This window comes from Leptonychotes weddellii, chromosome 13 (genome assembly GCF_054177405.1).
Source record: "Leptonychotes weddellii isolate Sample4059 chromosome 13, ASM5417740v2, whole genome shotgun sequence".
NCBI lineage: Eukaryota > Metazoa > Chordata > Mammalia > Carnivora > Phocidae > Leptonychotes > Leptonychotes weddellii.
This window is the reverse complement of record NC_138381.1, coordinates 54,076,740-54,097,817: the sequence shown is the minus strand read 5'-3', so window position 1 is coordinate 54,097,817 and position 21,078 is coordinate 54,076,740. Positions and strand designations below refer to the sequence as shown.

Below are 21,078 nucleotides of genomic sequence, written 5' to 3'. Positions count from 1 at the left end.
ATTCTTTCAGTTTCTGCCGGTCGTGGAAGCTCTGCATCTCTCCATCCATTCTAAGTGACAGCCTTGCCAGATAAAGTATTCTTGGCTGCATGTTCTTCTCATTTAGTACCCTGAATATGTCTTGCCAGGCCTTTCTGGCTTGCCAGGTCTCTGTGGATAAGTCTGACGTTATTCTGATGTTCCTCCCTCTGTACGTAAGGAATCTCTTCCCCCTAACTGCCCTTAAGATGGTTTCCTTGGTTCTAAGATTTGCAGGTTTTACTATTACATGCCGGGGTGTTGGCCTGTTTTCCTTGATCTTGGGAGGGGTCCTCTCTGCCTCTATGACTCGAATGTTTGTTTCATTCCCCAGATTAGGGAAGTTCTCAGCTATGATTTGCTCAAATACATCTTCTAGTCCTCTCTCTCTCTCCACTCCCCCCAGGATTCCAATTATTCTGACAATGGAACGCTTCATGTTGTCACTTATTTCTCTGATTTTATTTTCATGGATTCTGAGTTGTTTTTGCCTGGCCTCCTCTTTTCCCTTTTTATCTATTATATTGTCTTCCAGGTCGCTTTTTCATTCTTCTGCCTCACTTACCCTAGCTGTTAGATTATCTAGATTGGCTTAGATCTCATTTATAGCATTTTTAAGTTCTGCCAATTCAGCTTTCATTTCTGCCCTTAGAGACTCTATATTGCCATTAATTGGTTTCTCCATTTTAGCCATTGTCTTCAAAATTGCTAGCTTGAATTCCATCTCCGACATCTTGGTTATATCTGCATCCATTTGTAAATCTGCAGCATAAATCATGATCTCTGAGTCTTTTCTATTTTGGGGGTTCCTCCTCCTAGTCATTCTGTTCAGGGGTGGTTGAGGGAATGTATAGAGTCCAAATTATTGACCAGAACCCAAGCAAGATGCACCTGTTTTCTTGGGACCTTAAGGTTGCTGGCCGCTTGTTTTCCCAGCGTGTCTTCTGCGGGAGGGGCCTGCTGCGCTGTTACTCAGGCAACCCTGTTTGGGCGGAGTTGCCCTGCACCCCTGTGGCGGGGGATGGGCTCAGCGGGAATCAGTCTTTGGGGCTTTTGTTCTCTGGCGCCTTTCCCTGGCGGCTTTCTGCGTCTCTTCCGCGAGTCAGAGCAGAAGAGACCGTTTCCAACCCTCTGCCTCAGAGCAGAGAGACCTCAGTCTGTTCTTCAGTGAGCTCTCCAGGCCACACTGTCTCCGTTTCTGTCTGTGCTGCTATAAACTGCAGTGTCCTGGGTTGTGCGCCCCTCCGCAGCGCCCCCAGTCCTGCCTCCAGGTCGGGGCACGTCCCTGCCCTTTGTGCTTCTAAAACCGCCAGCCGCTCCCAATTTGCATGCGCGCGACTCCGCTGCTCGGGGTTTCCACCCCGGAGGTTGCAGTTCACCGGCACACCCCGGCACACTGGGTTTCCGTCCTGGGGGCTGTAGTTCGCAGGCGCAACCCCGCCATGCCGGGTTTCCGCCCCGTGGGCTGCCCTAGAGTCCTTTCCCCGACGCTACCAGTCTGCGAGTCTGTGCCCGTCCGCAGGGCGCAAGGCTGTCACTCACCATTGGTGTAGGATCCCCACGGCCAGGCACCCTCCCGCCGCCATTTATCCTCTGATACCTGCCCGTGGAATCATGGCTCTCCGCTTCGTACCTCACAACCAACCACCTGCGATATTCTGTTTGTAGAGATCCAGATCTTCTTACATCTCAGGCTGGTTTCGTGGGTGCTCAGAGTGGTCTGGTAGTTATCCAGCTCAATTCCGGGGACCAGTTGAAATAGGGTCCCCTACTCCTCCGCCATCTTTCCTCCTAACTCTATCAAGTTGCTTTGTGAGGCATCTTCTTCATATTCAGAGTGGACATGCCAAGAAACAAGAATGAGCTGCCAGCCCGTCCCGTGGGAAAACACTAAGAAAGAAAAATTAATCTTCACATCAACACAGAGCCTTTCTCTGTATACTGGGCAGGACATTTGAATATGCATGTGCACAAAAGACAGCTTGCTGTTGTGACTAACTTGTATTTCATCCACAAATGTTGTCCACCCAAATTGCATCCTATTGCATTATGTTGTTACTGTTTGTTAGAGACACACACTGTGGCACCATCCCACTGAGGTGGGAGAGAGTCCAATTTGAAGTACTGTCATTCTTGAATAATGTTTTCTTTCATGAAAATGATATGCTTATCACTTTAGTGGGAAGATTTCTATTTTGAAACATCTCAGGTAACTCATGGTGACTAAATCATATTTTAGGGTGAATGTCATCCTCAAATGTGTGTTCTTAGAGTCCAGGTTATAGGGGAAAAAATTACCTGATCATAAATTTCACATTTAGGTCAAAAGAATGCAGTTTGCCCCTACCTGTGATTTGAGCCATGTTCTTCCAGATTCTTTGAAGGATAATTTGTGGAGTCATCAAGCTGCTGCAATAAAAAACCATAAAAATCAATATAACTATGTTGAAATGTACTATGTATGTTGCTATAGACTATAAAAGTAACAAGAAGAAGAAACACATCTCCCTCTCTTTTTCTCCTAGAAGAAAAACAGTCTTTGGATCTAAAATACATACCTAAAATTTTTTTTAACTGGATTCCATAGCCATTTATTGAGCATGTTTATGAAATACTGAGTATGTTTCTCAATAGGGGAGAGCATGATTCTACCAGTGTTTGATGTTCTTGGGCAACGTGTCCTTCGAGCACAATTCTAAAAATATTCTTGCCATTTCTAGCAGCATCTACAGTACAAGCAAATTGACCCAAGAGTAATCTCCACATGGTCCAGAGGAGAGAGGAAACCAGACCAAGTCTGCTGGCTCATGTGGCATGAAGTACCATGGGCTCTGTGCTGGCTTGAGTTATAGCTCTTATTCCCTTGGTGTGAAAAACATGGGTTCTTGATTAGTTTGGTAATATGTGTAATGTGCAGGGACTCTACAGAGCCCTGAGTGGATCCCCAGAGAAAACTGTAAGTCCTGCCCCCTAGAAGCTTATAGTCGAGTTGAGAGGAAGAAGTCAGGTGTAAGAAATGTTAGCTGGGGCACAGTATTTGGAGAGTGGCACAGATTTATAGTCCTGTGGTCTGGGGTGGTCCCAGGCAGTAAATATTCATTCTGAAGGAGCTCCCATGCTCAGAGTTAGATTTAGAGTAGAATTAGGCTACCTCTTAAAAGAATAGTTCTCATTAATTTCATCTTCTAACCACACTGTGCTGCCTCAGGCCTGGTCCACCAATCCACTGCTCCTGCACTGTACAAAGCCACATGTTGCTATTTTTTTTTTAAGATTTTATTTATTTATTTGACAAATCGAGACACAGAGAGAGAGGGAACACAAGCAGGGGGAGTGGGAGAGGGAGAAGCAGGCTTCCCACAGAGCAGGGGCCCGATGTGGGGCTTGATCCCAGGACCCTGAGATCATGACCTGAGCTGAAGGCAGTCGCTTACAGACTGAGCCACCCAGACACCCCCATGTTGCTATTTCTTAACTCTAAGGTCTGCCTTGGGTTCAGAATCAACCAAGTCCTGGAGGCAGTAAAGGGTCTAGGAAGGGATGGCACCAGTTACAAGTCAGGATCTGGCCTCGTGTTTGATGTTCCTTCAGCACAAAGACCGTACATATGGAGACAGATGAGTGAGTATCCTACTTGTGGAATCAGTCTTACGGCTTAATAATCACACTTTATGATAACAATAGAGCAGAGGAAGGTTGTGTAGTAGGAAGAAAGAAGGTTATTCTGGCTGGCTATTGTCTGAATTAGGAGGAGGAAGAAGAATACCTAGTAATAAAGGTCTGCAGTTTGGGTTAGAACCCTGATGGGCTTTAGTATGAAAGGTGAAAATTTCTACTCCCTCTGACCGCTGGCCATAGTCTGAAAATACACAAAGTGCTGGTTCTTTTTAGAGCAATCTGGAGTTGTGCTGACAATCAGATAGTATGAGAAATTCAGAATAGGTGGGGAAAATGGAGAATGGATACTTGTGGGGAGACCGAGGTCATATGCAGAGGTTGGCAGTGAGGAGGAGGTGTGACTGATCAAGTCTCCCCTGCTGGTTGCCAGGAGTACCTTCATGCTTTGTTATATCGAGCAGTGATGTTATCACTGACCCCCTGCGTTGCCTCCAACTTAGTCATAGTATAGTAGCTTATCTTCCAGTGGTGTTGTTTTGGAGAATAAAGAACAAGGACCTTGTGGCAGGAGCAGGCTGGGGGCAGATCTCAGTGGAAGCAGTAAATTAGATCCTGAGGACGTAACTGCCTGGAGATGTTAAATTTTGAGGAGGATGTGAACTTCCCACACTACATGGGATGGGAGGGCTCGCACTTTTTAATTCAAATATTAAAAAGTGATTTGAGTGGGGGTGGACACCAAGGCAGCGGACTTTTTGGTTGTGTTATTCCTCCCTCTTGGAGATACATTACTGTAAATTCAAATTTGAGACTGGGACTTCTGCTGTAGTATTCTCTCTGAACTAAATGTGACGTTAAATTGATGATTGTAAAATAGGTCTTTCAATTACTATGATCTGGTGATCTGAGTTTATTTCTAAATACGTTGGGCCAAATTACTACCCCATAGACTGTAGTTGGGAAAAAAGAAATATTGACACTATTAGAGCTCCTGTTTCCTCTATTTCTTTAAAAAAAAAATATGAAAGGGTATGGGCGGATGACAATGGATTGGAATAAGGGCATTTGTCCAAGGAATTATATCAATTCAGGCAACCAGTTGACCTGGGTAACTAGGCTAATCTTATCCCTAATCTTTTGATGTTTATCACCTTGTCTGTGGTTTTTATATACATGGGGAAGACTCAGCCATCATCAGACCTGGCAGAACAGAGACATGTTCATTTATATAATAATTTTAATAGCAGTAGTGCCTGTAAAATACTTTGAATTCCTAGCCCCTAGGGCAGAAGCCCTCTTTGCTCCTTGTGTTCCTAATACATAATGGCACACTCAGCTCTGGGCCCTTAGTCCTCTGGGTTCCAGAGAGGCTCTGGGGGCCAGTGGACCCCATCCTGGTCAGGGACAGTAGAAGGAGCCCTTGGCCAGGAGTTCAGAGACTCAATGTCAAGTCTGCTAGCTGGAAAGCAAAAAAGAACTCAACAAGATAAAAATGAGCCTCACTTGGTCATAAATAGGATGCGCTGTGATTTTTATCTTGGTTTTGGTTACTAACAGCTAATCATTCATTGTTTCCCATTAATTAATTCATCATATTTCTTTTTTTTTAAGATTTTATTTATTTATTTGACAGAGAGAGAGAGAGCACAAGCAGGGGGAGCAGCAGAGGGAGAGGGAGAAGCCGAGCAAGGAGCCTGATGTGGGGCTTGATCCCAGGGTCCTGGGATCATGACCTGAGCCGAAGGCTGACGCTTAACCAACTGAGCCACCCAGGTGCCCCAATTCATCATATTTCTGAGCACCTACTGTGTGTCAAGGGTTAAGGGATATGCCAGTAAACAAAATAGTGTCCTTGCTTCTCATAGTACTCATTGTTCTAGTTTGTAGGCTCAAGTTCAACAGCAAGAGGGGCTTCTATCAGAATTAACTTGTGTACATTAATCTGCACAGAGAGATTTTTTTTTGCTGCAATTGATTTTTCAGACTCATAATCCATTCACTTTGATATATTTCTGGTCCCCAAATGTTGTCAAACATTTGACTGTTTAACTCCCCATTACTTACTTTGAAAGAGTGAGAAAGGGAAGATAAAGAAAATAACACTGAAATTAGTAGATCTTGTGATTGGAGAGCATCTTAAGGAGAGGAGGCTTAATGGTGAAGAAAGTAGGAACAGAATTAAGGATTTACTTTTAGCCCATGATCTCAGCTTTCATAACCAGAGCATTTTCCACTATGCCTAGCAAGAATTTGGTTTTAAATATCTGGGTTTAATTTAAATATTAATTCAGTTTATGAATGGTACCCCAGTTGCCCATTACCATTGATGTTTTGGAAGTGATAATGCCCTGACCTTTACCATAGAGCAGTATTTCATATATCTGAATTTATATAATAAAGGTTTTAAAAAATATCTATGTCTATAGCTATAAGGATGGATGGATGGATGGGTAGGCTTTTTTTGAATTGAGTTTAATGACTCACCTCAATAAGTGAATAATGTTCTACTTTGGAAAATAAAGGGACTTCTGAGTTTCTCTCTTGAATGTAATGTGCCTTTCACTGAACTGTAAGGGTCTGCAAAACCTGCACAGCTCCTTTGACAATGGGCAAAATGGAATGATGCTGTGAAAACTGTATGAAATGCACTAATTTAAAATGCAATTTTAAAGTGCATTTAATTTGAATGGGCCATGAAGCTGTTGCCTTCCTATTTATATTTCTATTCCCTGGAATAACTTCAGGTATGTCTCTTGAGTCTTCAAGCTGCCTTCCTGTGGATTGTTAGAACCAGCCACATCCTTCTCATTTCTGTCATTGAAACTCCTGGTAGGTTTATATTTTGCTGCCTTCTTTGGATTTTAGATTATTATTTCAAGGCTGTTCTTATCTGCACTTTCCTATAACCCTCTCTCTTTTTCTTTAGTGTAACATCCACATGAATGTATCAACACTTTTTAAAATTAGAGGGTAATTAGCTCACTGCAGAGTCTGTGTATGTTTGGTATTTGGACTTCTGGTGATGCTCCACATGTATCAAATTTTATTTTCAGAAAGCTGGTTAAATTTTTAATGGGACCCATAGTTAAATCACCTTGTAAACAGAAGCCTTCTCTCCCTCCCTCCCTCCCTCCCTCCCTTCCTTTCTTCCTTTTTTCTTTCTTTCTTTCTTTCTTTTTCTTTCTTTCTTTCATCTGTCTTTCTTTCTTTCTTTCTTTCTCTTTCTTTCTTATAAAGAGGAATGTTACCTACATTTTTAACTCAAATAAATAAGGAGGTTTGCTTATATTCCTTTACAGTTCGGACGAACATGACTTTGGAATGGGGAAGATTTCAAGAAAGAGGGCTAGAAAGCTTTAGAATTTCTCTTAAACAATAACAAAAGGGGCGCCTGGGTGGCTCAGTCATTAAGTGTCTGCCTTCGGCTCAGGTCATGATCCCAGGGTCCTGGGATCCAGTGCCCCGCATCAGGCTCCCTGCTCAGTGGGAAATCTGCTTCTCCCTCTCCCACTCCCCCTGCTTGTGTTCTTTCTCTCGCTTTGTCTCTCTCTGTCAAATAAATAAATAAAATCTTTAGAAAACAGACAAACAAACAAAAAGCAATAACAAAAATATTCTAGCAGCATCCTCAGATGGTTTAGTCTGGAATCTGATCCCTAGCTCTGCCCAGCTTCTTTACACAGGTCAAAGGAGGAAGCAGCAGCATGAGGGAATGCCTGGCCCAGGTGAGGCCCCTCGGGAATTTTAATTTCGAGAGTGCTACCTCAGTGGAGGGGATGCCAGGACTGCTGGGTTCTCATTCCTTTTAGTTACATGTAAGTTATATATAAGTTGACTTTATCCAAGAGAGTAAGGTAGACAGAGAGACATATATAAAGCATGTGGTGAGTGCTTGAGAAGCCAGTCTATCCATTGGAACACTCTGGAAGACTACCACAGAGGATTATTTATTTCCTTTGCCATTGGCTATAGAGACCGTATCTAATGGAGCAGAATGGCTTTTAACCACAGCTATCAGTGGGCCAGTCAACATACACATATCTTCTTTGCTCTCTGTCTTTGTATTCAATTCTTTCTTTGTATTCAATTCACTCCTCTGACCTCAGGCGCCAGGCCCAGGCCACTTCTAGTCTGCTTTCTGTAATTCTCCTTTTTCCTTTTCTATAATATAATATAAATAGAAACATATATAGTCTTTTTAATTTTGCTTCTTTAATTTAGTGTAACGTTTAATTGCTGAGTAATGTTGCATGGTATGACTGTACTATATTTTGTTTATCTGTTCATCACTTGATGGATACTTTGTTTCTGGTTTGGGGCTATTATGAATAATGCTTCTATAAATATTGACATAGAAGTTTTGTGTGGACATATATTTTCATTTCTTTTTGGTAAATACCCAAGAGTTGACTGGCCAGATCGGATGGTAAGTATATATTTAATTTTAACAGATAATGCCATATTGGTTTTCAAAGTGGCTATTACAGTTTTGCATCACATCTAGCATGAATGAGAGTTCCAGTTGCTCCACATTCTCACTAACACTTGATATTGTCAGTTTTTTACAATTAATCATTTGGGTGTTTATGTAATACATCTCATTGTTGTTTTCATATGCATTTCCTTGATGACTAAGCATCTAATGTTAAGCATCTTCTTTATGTGTTTATTGGTTATCTTTGTATTTACTTTTGTGAAGTGCTTGTTAAAATCTTTTGCCCATTTTTAATTGGATTGTTTTCCTTTTGATTTATTAGAAACATGTATATATTCTGCATATAAAACTTTTCTCAGATATGTCTCTGAGTCAGTGGCTTGGTTTTTGTTTTCTTAGCTGTGTTTTGAAGAGCAAAATTTAATATACTTTTAAGATTTGTTAATTTATTTGAGAGAGAGAGAGAGATATTGAGAGAGAGAGCAAGGAGGGAGGAGAGGGAGAAGCAGGCTCCCCATGAGCAGGGACACCGATGCGGGGCTTGATTCCAGGACCCTGGGATTATGACCTGAACCGAAGGCAGATGCTTAACCTACTGAGTCACCCAGGTGCCCCTCAAATTTAATTTTTATGAAGTCCATTTTACAATTTTTTTCTTATATAGATTGTAGTTTTGTGGCCTACTTAAGAAATCTTTGCCTAACCTAAATGTCACAAAGATTTTTCTCCTGGTTTCTTCTATATAAGTTTAGTAGTTTTAGCTCTTATGTTCTTATGTTTTAGTTCTATGATCCCTATCAAGTTAATTTTTGTGTAAGATAAAATTCAAGTTTACTTTTTTCTGTAGATAGTTGTTCCAGCCCCATTTGGTGAAAAGGCTATCTTTTCCCCATTGAAATACCATGGAGCCTTTGTGAAAATCAATGGACCGTATAAGGATGGGTCTATTTTTGGTCACTCTATTCTGTTGCATTGAAGTTTATGTCTATCCTTACATTACTGCCACATTCTCATGATTACTATAGCTTTATAAGAACTCTTGAAGTTAGGTTTTGTAAGTCTTCCAATTTTACCCTTTTTCAAGACTGCTTTGGCTTTGGTTCTTTTCCTTTCCACATAAAATTGAAATTTTGGGGGCACCTGGGTGGCTCAGTCATTAAGCGTCTGCCTTCAGCTCAGGTCGTGATCCCAGGGTCCTGGGATCGAGCCCCTCATTGGGCTCCCTGCTCACAGGAAAACTGCTTCTCCCTCCCGCACTCCCCCTGCTTGTGTTCCTTCTCTCGCTATCTCTCTCTCTGTCAAATAAATAAATAAAATCTTTTTTAAAAAAATAAATAAAAAATAAAATTGCGATTTTGTTTGTCAGTCTGTTCAAAAAAGTATGCTAGGATTTAATGGCAATTGCCTGAATTTAAAGATAAGTTGGGGAAGAATTGCCATCTTAATAATATTGAGTCTTATAGTCCATTAACATTGTGTATCTCTCCATATACCAAGGTCTACTCTGATTTTTCTATGTAAAGTTTTGTAATTTTTAGCACACAGGTCATTCATTAAATTCATTATACTTACTCCTAAGGATATTTTTATGCTATTGTAAATGAAATTTTTATTTCTATTTCATTATTGCTAGTTTAAAGAAATGTAGTAGATTTTCATACATTAACCTTGTATCCTGTGACCTTGCTAAATTTGTGTATTTGTTCTAGCAGTTCTTTTGTAGATTCTCTAGAGTTTTCTCTGTATAGTCCTGTTGTCTGCACAGAGACTGTTTTACTTCTTTCTTTTCAACCTGTATTGCAGTAGTCAGAATCTTTAGTACAATGATGAATAAAAATGGTAGAAAAGGACATCCTTGCCTTATTCCTAATCTTAGGTGGAAAGTATTGAGCCATTCATAACTGAATATAATATTAGCTCTATGTTTTTTCTAGATGCTTTTAATCAGGTTGAGGAAGTTGCTTTCTATTCCTTCTTTGCTGGGAGTTTTATTGTGAATGAATGTTGAGATTTGTCAAATACTTTTTCTGCATCTATTGAAGTGATCATGTGGTTTAAAAAACATTTATTCCATAAATGTGATTAATTACATTGATTTTCAGATATTAAACCAACCTTTCATCCTTGGGATAAATCCCATTTGGCCATGATATTATTATCCTTCTTATATATTGTTGGATTTGCTAAAATTTTGTCAAGGACTTTTTGCATCTGGATTCATGAGAGATATTGACCTATTGTTTCTCTCTTGTGTGATGCCTTTATTTGCTTTGGTATCAGCGTAATAATGGCCTCATAAAATAAGATGAGAAATGCCCCTCCTCCTCTATTTTCTGAAATAATTTGTATGATTTGTATTATTTCTTCTTTAAATATTTGATAATTTCAGTAAAATTCATCAGAGAAGCCATTTGGGTCTGGGGGACAGGTATTTAATTACATATTCAAATTGTTTAATTGATGTAGGGCTCTTCAGTTTTTCTCTTCTTTCTTGCATTCAATTTTGCTTTCATATGTCTTTCAAGAAATTTGTCCATTTTCATCTGAATTGTCAAATTTATTGGCACAAAACTTTTCATAACATTATTATCCTTTCAATATTTGTAGGATTTGTAGTGGTATTTCCTGTTTTATTCCTGATGTTGGTAATTTGTGTCTTCTCTCTTTTCTTCTTGACCAAACTAGTTACAGGTTTATTAGTTTTGTTGATCTTGTCAAATAACCAGCTTTTCTCTTTGTGATTTTCTTCCATTTACTTACTTTGGATTTAGTTTGTTCTTTTTCTGATTTATTAAAGTGGAAACTCAGATCATTTATTTTATATCTGTCTTCTTCTCTAATACAAGCATTTAAAGCTGTAGGCATCACTCTAAGCCCTGCTTTCCCTATATCCCACAAATTTTGAAATGTTTTATTTTTACTATTTATTTCAAAATATTTTCTAATTTCCCTCATGATTTCTTCTTTGACTCATGGATTATTTAAAGACAAATTGTTTAATTTCTAATTATTGGGGCTTACCTAGCCATCTTAATATTGTTAATTTCTAATTTAATTTCACTGTGGTCAGTGTACTGTGTATGATGATTTCAGGATTTAAAATTAATTACCACTTGTCTTAAGGTCTAGACTTGAAAAGAATGTCTGTTATGCTGTGGTTAGATGTAAAGTCTCTTATAAGTCCTGGTGGTTGACAGTATTTTTCAGATCTTTTATGTCTTTGCCATTTTCTAAGTAATTATCATTAGTTTGGGGGTCAGCAGACTATAGTTTGTGGGCTAACTCTATTCTGCTGCATGTTTTTATAGATAAAGTTTTATTGAAGCACAGCTATACTCATTGTTTACATATCATCTCTGGCTGTTTTGTGCTACCAAAGTTAGAGTTCATTAATTTTAATAGAGACTGTATCGCCCAGAAAGCCCACATTATTTCCTATCTGGCCCTTTATAGAAAAAAATGTCTTGACCCCTCTAATGCAACACCACTTACCATGTTGTTCTAGCAACTACAGGGGAGAAGGGATTAAAATATTTATTTGTGATAGTTGCAGTTGTCTATTTCTCCTTTTGATTCTGTTTTTGCTTTATGTGTTTTGATTCTCTTTTCAAGCATTTACACATTTGTGATTGTTACGCCCTCCTAATGATTTGACCCTTTCATTGTAGTGAAATGTCCCTTTTTATCTCTGGTGATACTTTTTATTATGAAGTCTATTGTATTTGATATTAATGTTGCCATTCTATCCTTCTTATGCTCACTATTTGTATTATACAGTTAATCCTTGAACAACGTGGATTTGAACTGTGGGGGTCCACTTATACTTGGATTTTTTTCAATACATACAGTACAGTTCTATAAATGTATTTTCTTAACATTGTTTTCTTTAGCTTTCTTTATGTAAGAATACAGTATATAATACATACAACATAAAAATTTGTGTTAATCAGTTATTTATGTTATCAGTAAGGCTTCTGGTCAAAAGTATGCTATTACTAATTAAGTTTTGGGGAAGTCAAAAGTTATATGCACCAACACCTAGGTGGCTCAGTCGGTTAAGCATCTGCCTTCAGCTCGGGTCATGATCCCAGGGTGCTGGGATCGAGTCCTTCATCAGGCTCCTTGCTCGGCAGGAAGCCTGCTTCTCCCTCTGCCTGACCTGCCTGCCACTCTCCCTGCTTGCGCTCTCTCTCTCTGCCAAATAAATAAAAATCTAAAAAAAAAAAAAAAAGTTGTATGCAGAGTTTGGACTGAATGGGAGGGGGGGAGTCGGTGTCCCTGACCCCTGTTTTGTTCAAGGGCCAATATAAATCTTTTCAGGCAGTGTACCTGAAGCTATTTATTTATTTCTGAAAGTTGCATAATGCACTGGAAAGAGTATAAAGTGAAAGTGTCTAATGGAAATGGAGCTTGAGAAACTGCCTGGAAACTGAGGAGACTATGGATTGGCAGTTTGGTCAGGGTTGTACATATAAAATTCATCAACTGTGCCTGTTGTACCTGAGTGGCAGCAGGATACCTGGTCTCCTGATTATTGCAAACAGGCATGGATTGGTTTAGTTTGTATAACCCTGATCATATTACCAATAATTGATTTCTTCATCTGTAAAAAGGGCATAAGAATACATTTGTATTTATCTCCTATCAAATTAATGTATGTGGATAGTTCTGCATATGACAAAGCACCATTAAAGAATTATTTATAAGAGGGGACAGTATGGTGTAAATGGGAGCAAAAAGCAGCTTTCCATTCATAGATTTTGCGGTGGGGGTGGATATGAAAGGTGTCGTTTAAATTTTTGACTTCTTTTGTGACTCTTTTACTGTCACTGTGAAAAGCCTTCTTTAGGAAATTGAGGCTAGTGTTTTGTTTCTCTTTGGTTTTAAATGGGAAATTCACTTTCCTTTAGTGTAACTTTTGATTTTGGCTTGAATTCTCCTCTCCTTATTACAAAGGGGGGAAAAAAGCACACCACAAGTGGTTCCTGCCAAGTTATCTTTTCTCAAAGTGGAGTGGTTGCTCTTAGAGGCACGTTTGAGTTAGTAAACTCTTGTTGGGAAATCATCTTTTTACCTTCCCAATAGCCTGTATTCTGGAGGCCTCTAGAGAGAACTGGGGTGCAGAAGTGGGTATGAAGCATCTGATGGATGAGCATAGCATCCCATCCTGTGGAGCAGGGATGTGCCTGTTTGAAGTCTAACTAGCTGAAGGAAGGATTTAGTAGTGTAATGTTTCAGTCATTAAATGTAGTTCAATTTCATTTTGTTTTATTGGTGTAGAAATAGAGCTATTCAAGGAAGGAACCAGAACTTGAGGAAGCTCAAGTTTTGCCAACAGGAAAAACAGATACAAGCTTTTTTTCTCTGTGTCCTTCACGATAGAAAGCTCCTGTGTTTGTGCATTGCAGATGAACAATATAGATTATTTTCCACCCCCTTTTCAGCTCTTTAAAGATGATCCATGCTACCCTACTTTATCCTGCCTATTTCAGTATTCATCACAATTATAGTGTTTATGTTTTCTTCTTTGCCCAAATGGGAATAACAAATGAATTAGGTATGTATCATGATGACTGTGTCTTGGCTGGAGGAAAGAAGTTATATCAGAAATTTATAGGAATAGCATAAGGATTACTATATGCATATTTGCTCAGTTGCATCCTGGATTAAGTACATGCAACAGGTAAAGAATATACTGTCTAAATACAATTCTTATTTCAAAGAGAAAATCTCCAGTGCATGAAAAGGAAGTGTAACTAGTGTCGTAGTGGAGGAGAGGAAATGGGTGCCTAGCTGGCAGACAGATATCCAGATATGGAGCCAGGTGGCTGTGCCCTGGGCTAGCTAGAGCCACTGGGCCCTTGAAAACCTTGGTTAGGTCTGTTGGTGCAGCCCTGATGGCCCTGACATCCATGGGCAGACTAAATGGTAGGCACCAGCATACTAAAGCTCCTTTTGGCCCAAGAACAAGAAAATAGGTAAAACATACAGTTGAAAATTACATGACCAGCTGCCAGTGGAGGTTAGGTAAAACAGGGTTGGTTTTTTGTTTTTGTTTTTAGTTTTTGCATCAAATTTTCCACTTTATTTGTCTTTTGACAAAAAGACAAATTAAAAAAAAAAAACTGGTAAGAGTCATGTGCCTAGAAATCGAGAACTCCGTAATTCTTTGTTTAGTCTCTAAGGCAAAGTAGATTTATATCTAAAATTAAATGGACATTAAATAAACTCCAGTGTGATGTAAGGGCACTAATGTTTGCAGATGTCTGCATTTGTTAAAGGCACAGGTAAGGGAAACAGGACGTTCTGGGGTTTGTATTTTTTTCTGGAAGGAATAGGCATTTCAGATGTGTCCCATAGGGCTTTTTTTTTTTTTTTTTTTTTCTTCAGATATGTTCATAACTAACAGTTTCTGAAAGGTATTCAATCCTGGTTGGGAGCTGGAGATGTGTTTATGCTGTGGGTTGTTAAATATATTTACAGCCTTTTCAGAGAGTTCAGTGGGGGTTCTACAGTGGTTATTTATTAGTCTGCTTCAACAGCTGCTGGCTGGAATTAAAGAAAATAATCTATCCAGTGTGATTCATAGGAACATTATAAATCACTTCAGATTATAATGAGCAGTAGGAAAGGTAGTTTGAAGGAAACTCCACACATGTTGTTAGTTACAGTGTGTCAGGAGAAAGATCTGGTGTGAAATACATAGATAATCAGTGTCTGCTGATAGCAATTTTTAAGATGGAAGACACTCTTGGTGTCTCAACAGCATTTTTCTCTACTCTTACTTTTGGAGTTGCCTGGAATTTTGCCCACTGAGGTCCCATCAAGTCTGTTGACATCTCCTTGTGGGGACTAAGCCAGTGCCTGGTCCCCTTTCTGTGGGCACTGCCAAATCTCTGTGTTGGGAGTTTCCTGAGGCTGACATGGTCCATGTGGTCTCTTCAGAAGGCAAGGAGCTGAGTCCTCATCCCTCACCTTCAAGACCAGCCTAACCCAACAAAGCATTCCCACCGGGGTATAAATTGGGCTGCCATTTTGGAAGGTTTTGGGGAGAATGTAACAAAACATAAAATGTTCTACCCAGAAGTTTAGACCAGTGCACAAAATAGATATTCAAGGATGCTCATTATAACAGTTAAAAATGGTTCACTTTAAAGATTTATTTATTTATTTTAGAGAGAGAAAGAGAGCATGAGTGGGGGTGGGCAGAGGGAGAGGGAGAGAAAATCTCAAGCAGACTCCGTGCTGAGCGCAGAGCCCCACATGGGGCTCAGTCTCACGACCCTGAGATCATGACCTGAGCTGAAACCAAGAGTCAGAGGCTCAACCGACGGCACCATGCAGGTGCCTCAAAAATGGTTCACTTTAAATTGCTCATTGTAATACTGAGAACTCAAGTTCACATAAGCAGTGCCAAGAATGGGGACTTGGTTTAAGAAATTACAGAAGGAGAATTACCACAGACTACTGAGGGGGAAAAAAAAGAAAAAGCAGTGAGAGCCCTTTGGTCTCTTATGCAAAAGTGTGAGTGTACACTTGTGTGTTTGTGTACAGAGGCGTGAAGAAGGATAACCACCAAAACATGAATGGTGGCTTTCTTGGGTGGTAGAGCAGCAAGGTTTCCTTTTGAGATGTGAGCTTGTTGACCCTAGAACTGGTGTTTCTTACTGAAAGATCATCCAGTGTTTAATAGTCTGCATGTGTCTAGTTAATACTGAACATTACTAGCAATTAAGATGCCTCAGGACACTATTCTGTGGTCACAATGCTTGGAAATGTTTCTAAGTCTGGAGTATGAATTACCTTTGGACCTTGTCTGGTGTAAGAAATTTAACTCACTAAATATATGAAAAAAATAGGGGCATCTGGGTGGCTCAGATGGTTAAGTGTCTGCCTTTGGCTTAGGTCATGATCTCCACGTCCTGGGATCGAGCCCCATGTCGGGCTCCCAGCTCAGCGGGGAGTCTGCTTCTCCTCTCCCTTTGCCAATCTCCCTGCTTGTGCTCTCTCTCCCTCTCTCTCTCTCAAATGAATAAATAAAATTAAAAAAAAGTTTGAACTCAAATTCAACTTCTAACAGTAGTAAAGCTCTCTTCATGGAATGAATGTTGTGTGTTTACATTGGGGACTCAGTGGCTTAAAAAGTTGTGTCAATTCAGAATATAAGCCAGTGTATTTTGTGAAGTTATTTAATATCCACTTTTGGACTAGGCCTTGCTGACTCAGTAAATATTTGGCAATTGCATAGTCCTGAAGCACGTGATCACCATCTGGCGTCACTTCCCTTCCCACCTCGTGTCTGATCACTTTCTGCACAGTATTTCCCAGGACTGCTGGCTCTTTCACGTCTGCATGCCTGTGCTCACACTGTTTCCTCTACCCTGATGTACCTTTTCTCCCCGAATCAGATCGACGTCCCCGCCTTGATGAAGCCAGCCTTGACCACCCCCAGGCAGAACTGCCAGTTTCTTCTTGCATCTCTACACAGGTTCATCTGACAATCCTGTGCATACGGCGTCACCCGTGTTGTTTAAGTGTCAGTCTCCTTCCCCTTCTGTTGGCATCTGAGGGGGGGCTTGTAGTCCTCTTCGTAGCAGCCCTCAGGAAGAGTGGGAGGGGAAGAGAGGTGCTGTTCCAGAAACACAGAACTCCCCTCTCTTCTTTTTATGTTGCTTTTTCTTGTAAGTCCTTGGTGTTTTTAAACAAATCCTCTCCCTGCCTCGGATGCTGTTTTGAGCACAGATCTGCTGGCTTCCCAGGTTTACAAGGAAAGAGGCCTCTTGTGGATTCCAGCTCCAAGGGACAGAAGGTGCCTCCCATTTGCCTGTGTCCCCTCTGAGTCCCTCCTGATGTTTTCCTTTTCCATCTCTTTTTTGCCTGGTTGCCCAAGTGTTAAGGGAGAATCATCTCTCTGGATAAACAAGGAAGATGTGGTGTGCAGTTGGTGCCTTTTATAGGCAGTTACCTGGTGCAGTTGGGCAGTAAGCAGAGCAGCCTGCTCCCATAGCTGTGGTGGCTGGATGCTTATGGAAAGGCAATTTAGGGATCACCCATTTCCATTTCTTTTTTTTTTTTAATTTTACCCATTTCCATTTCTGAAGGATTTCTTATTGAACATGGTTCTTCTGATTCAGTCCTGCCATTAAGTCAAATCGCTGCCCTCCCTTGAAAGCTTGCTTGTCAGGTGCGGGTAACCAGTACGTAGATGAGCAGTCAGCTTCATGTGTCCTTGTGCCTTCCTGGGACGAGCAGTGTCTATGTTGGGCTGGAACTGAAGGTCTTCAGTGCCTGGTCCTAAAATTATCTCCATCCTTTCTCTGCAGCCTTCTCCTGCCAGAACACTCCCAGCAGCTGGGAGCCTCTTGGGTGTGGAGCCATCTGAATTTTGAGACCATCTGGCTCTTTCCTTTATGGTTCTATCCATTGTGCTCCTGAGCCCATGGAATGTATGCAACAATACTTTTCTTTACTGAATGGTGTGCTGGTGGGGGACAAGGGACACAGACGCGTGTAATTTAAAGGTCTAAAAGGTATGAGAATCCCTGAAGGAGGTTTAACAAACTGAATTGAAGAACAAGACCTTTTTCAACAGGAGAAAATGTGCACTGTTGCATTATTGTTAAAATTAGCATCCCATCTTTTGGTAAGCATGTATAAATTATCTTCATATTTGACCCTCTCGGTCTGTCTTACATTAATTACATCTCAGAGCTAGATTGGTGGAATCACCTGGAGTTTGTTGTTGGTGAGTGAGAGGCAGCCTGTGGGGTCATCCAAACCCAGATTCTTCCCTTTATCTGCTTTGTGCCCTTGGGGAAGTCAGTCAAACTTTCTAAATCACAGTTTCTTCAGTAAGGACCTAATACCTACCTCAAACAGGACTGCTGGGAGGACTAAGTAAGGAGATGTACATGACGGGAACCAGCACAGCCTCTGGCATGCAGCAGGTGTCTAGGGACACCTGGACAACCCCCCGCCCCACACATGCACACCACACATGTGCGCACACACACACACAGTATGAGTCACGCATGGAACTGAGCCTAGCATTTGCCAACTCTCAGTCCTGACACTGCTGTCTAAATTGCTGGGCCTGCTATGGAACCAGGTGCTTTTCAAAAATAACATTCAGAAAGAGGATTGAGAAATGTTAGTAGAAAATGAAATTATTGCCTGAGGCACTGGTCTGCCTCAGGGCTGTTTTCCTGGAGTGTAATTTCCCAATCAGGGTGCTGCCATGGACCAGGGACATTTTTAGGGTGCCATGGAGTCACAACTGTTGATTTTGTTAATAGGGTAAACAAACCTTCTTGGACACCATAAATAGTAGAAGCTATGCTTTCCTTCCCACTTCCTAAGCAGGGAAGGTATTTGAAGCTGGAAAGAATTGAGCCCTGAGCTTAATACAGTTACAGATCCGAAAAGAAAACTATGTACAAAGATGTGTTTTCAGGAGACAGAAAATTATGAAATCAGCCCAGCAGTAGGCCCAGAAATTGATTTACCTTGAGTGGCTTCTGGAAATAATTGATTGTTGATGATGGCAGCCTGCATGCTGGACTGTGAAAATGCAGTTTGTGTGTAGTTGCAAAGCACCTACTGAAAACATACTGTTTTCACGTAAGTAGACAAGAAGGGAGGGCAGTCAGCTTATAGGTGGACCTAACCAGGGACTTACTGAAATCTGAACACACCAGAAAATTTTCAGAGGACAGAGAGAAGCCATCTTTATAATAGTGATGTTTCATAGGCCAAGAGAGGCTTAGTTCAAGTTTCAGATGTTACCTCGGACAAAGGGCTCAACTCCCTGAAACATTTCAGAATGTCAGAAGTAATGGGGGGTGACATTTGTGTCTCTTTACGTGCTTACCTGTATTTTTCAAATTTTCTAGAATGAGCAGGTATTACTTTTGTAATTGAAGGTATCCTTAGATAAAGTATAAATTAAATTTTCTTAGAATGTGAACATCCGTCGTATGAAGTCAACCCTGAGGTGTTAATGGTCAGACCATTCAGGCTTATCCACCAGGGCCCTCAGAAGTTTCTTAGCTGGGAGAAGAGGGCAGAGTTAGCATTTTCTTCTTGATGGTCCTAATTACCTAGGCAGCATGGATCTCGTGGACACTGTAGGTGGACTGTGAGGGAAATTGGTTCTGGGACTTCAGGAGTCTGTATGTCTCTCGCTGTGCTCCCTGGCACTCATTGCCTCTTTAACACACTATTGAGCTACCCACTAGTCATGCATGTTCAGATCAGATGCCTGGAATCCAAGAACTCTAGTTGATAAATAGGGAAGCAAAGGGGACTCTTTGGGGGCTTTGCTCCATAATATCCAAATTATATGTAAGTGAATCCTTTTGGCAGAACCAAAATTCAGGCTGAACCATTAGTTGAAGTACAGGAAAATATGAATTTGATTAAGTGTAAACTTTCACAGATTAAGACCTATTCAGGGTTGTTGTACACATCCCAGTGCCCAAAGAGAATGGTTCTGTATAATCTTATCTTAACCCTGTTGGGATTCAGTAATGGCTTTCTCTTTTATGGAGTGATGTGTTTAGTACCAGAAGCAAGCTCAGTTGCTCTTTGATGTGACTGCCATGCAGCAGTCCACCATGAGTTGTATTTGTCAGTAGCAAATGAGTCACAGGGGCAGAGAGGAGGCTATGATAAGACTGGAAGGGCAGGAAAGAGGTGGGAGATGTTATGGAGGAAAGAAAGCTAATTTATTACACCAGCGTACTTAGTGAGTGCCTACTGTGTTCGGGTCATACTGGGGTTGAATCATTAAGAGATGATACCTGTTAACGTTTCTTAAAAGGCAGGGAAAGCCAAACGAACAAGACTGGGGTTATGAAGAACACAATCGATAGAGTCATTTGGCTTCATTTGGAGTCATAGTACTAGAGTTACCTTAAACCCAAAGCTGAGATGGAATAGTATCAGTATGGGAGGATGGGGTTCCAGTGCAGTCTCTGTAACTGTGGAATCACAAGCCCGTTGCTTCCCCTTTCTAGCCTCAGTTCTCCCATGGGTGAAATGAGCATTTGTGTCTGTGCTGAGAGGCCTTTCAGGTTAGGGCTTATGGGTCAGCCTCTGCCATTCTGTTGGGGTCTCAGCTAGGAGTGGGCTTGTGAGAGCCAACAGCAGTTGAGACAGAGAAACAGATTTACTGCACAGATGGAGAGGTGGGTCCAGTCTTTTTCTGATGTTCATAGCTCTTCAGGTAGAAAGCTCAGCAGTAAATGGCTGAAGATGGCGATTTTTTTTAAATACCACAACCCCACCGCAGTTTGATGTAACTGAATAATATGATGAATAATATGATGGGTTTACTCGGCATCCTGGAAGAAAAGTGACAAACTGTTGTCATACCTGAAGATGCATTTGCTCCCTGTGGTTTGTAGGTCACATAATATGAATGAATTAGGCATACTGCCCTGGAAGGACACCTGGTCTCCATCACACTGCTTACCTGGCTCAGTGAAAGTGTGGATAAGAGAGTGTGCTCCTGCATGCAGGTGGGTTCACCTCAGGGGTTATGAAGCAGCAGGGAATGTTGTGAAATCACTAGGGGAACATAACTCACTTAGACGGATGGTATTACAGCATTCCCCTTGATGGAGGCATCCCCTTCTCTTGAATTTATGTCACTTAAAAAGATAACATATGAAATTCTGGTTGGTGAGGTAAGGCTGTGAGCTGTTGTGATTTTTTTGACATCTTGAAATTTATGGGTGCTAGATAAGATTACAATGGGCCCAGATGTTAGCATTTACATTCTCATGGCTGTGAGAATTATGCCTCTCCCTTTGTTACTCTTCTTTCTGATATTGACTTTATTTCAATTAAATCATCTTGAGATAAAAAGGAAGGAAATATGTAGCATTTCATCATTTATCCGAGTAGCATCCATTCAGAGTGCATGGTTCTTTATACCTTAAATTGGGATTACAGATTCTGGGCTTCTTTGAAAGCTAGAACTATTAAAAAAATTAACTTCCTGC

The 21,078-nt window shown here is 40.8% G+C and overlaps 1 protein-coding gene across 5 annotated transcripts in view; it reads left to right on the top strand.

Moving 5' to 3' along the window:
- The window catches only part of LDLRAD4 (low density lipoprotein receptor class A domain containing 4), a 397,933-nt gene that overhangs the window by 285,266 nt on the left and 91,589 nt on the right, over positions 1-21,078 (top strand). The window contains exon 1 of one of the 5 annotated variants that reach the window (XM_081802611.1): positions 5,355-6,465. The exons of the other annotated variants lie outside the window; for them this stretch is intronic. The gene's annotated coding sequence lies outside the window, so the exon portion shown is untranslated. Of the gene's footprint in view, positions 1-5,354; positions 6,466-21,078 lie in introns of those variants that run through there. 5 annotated transcript variants of the gene reach the window in all.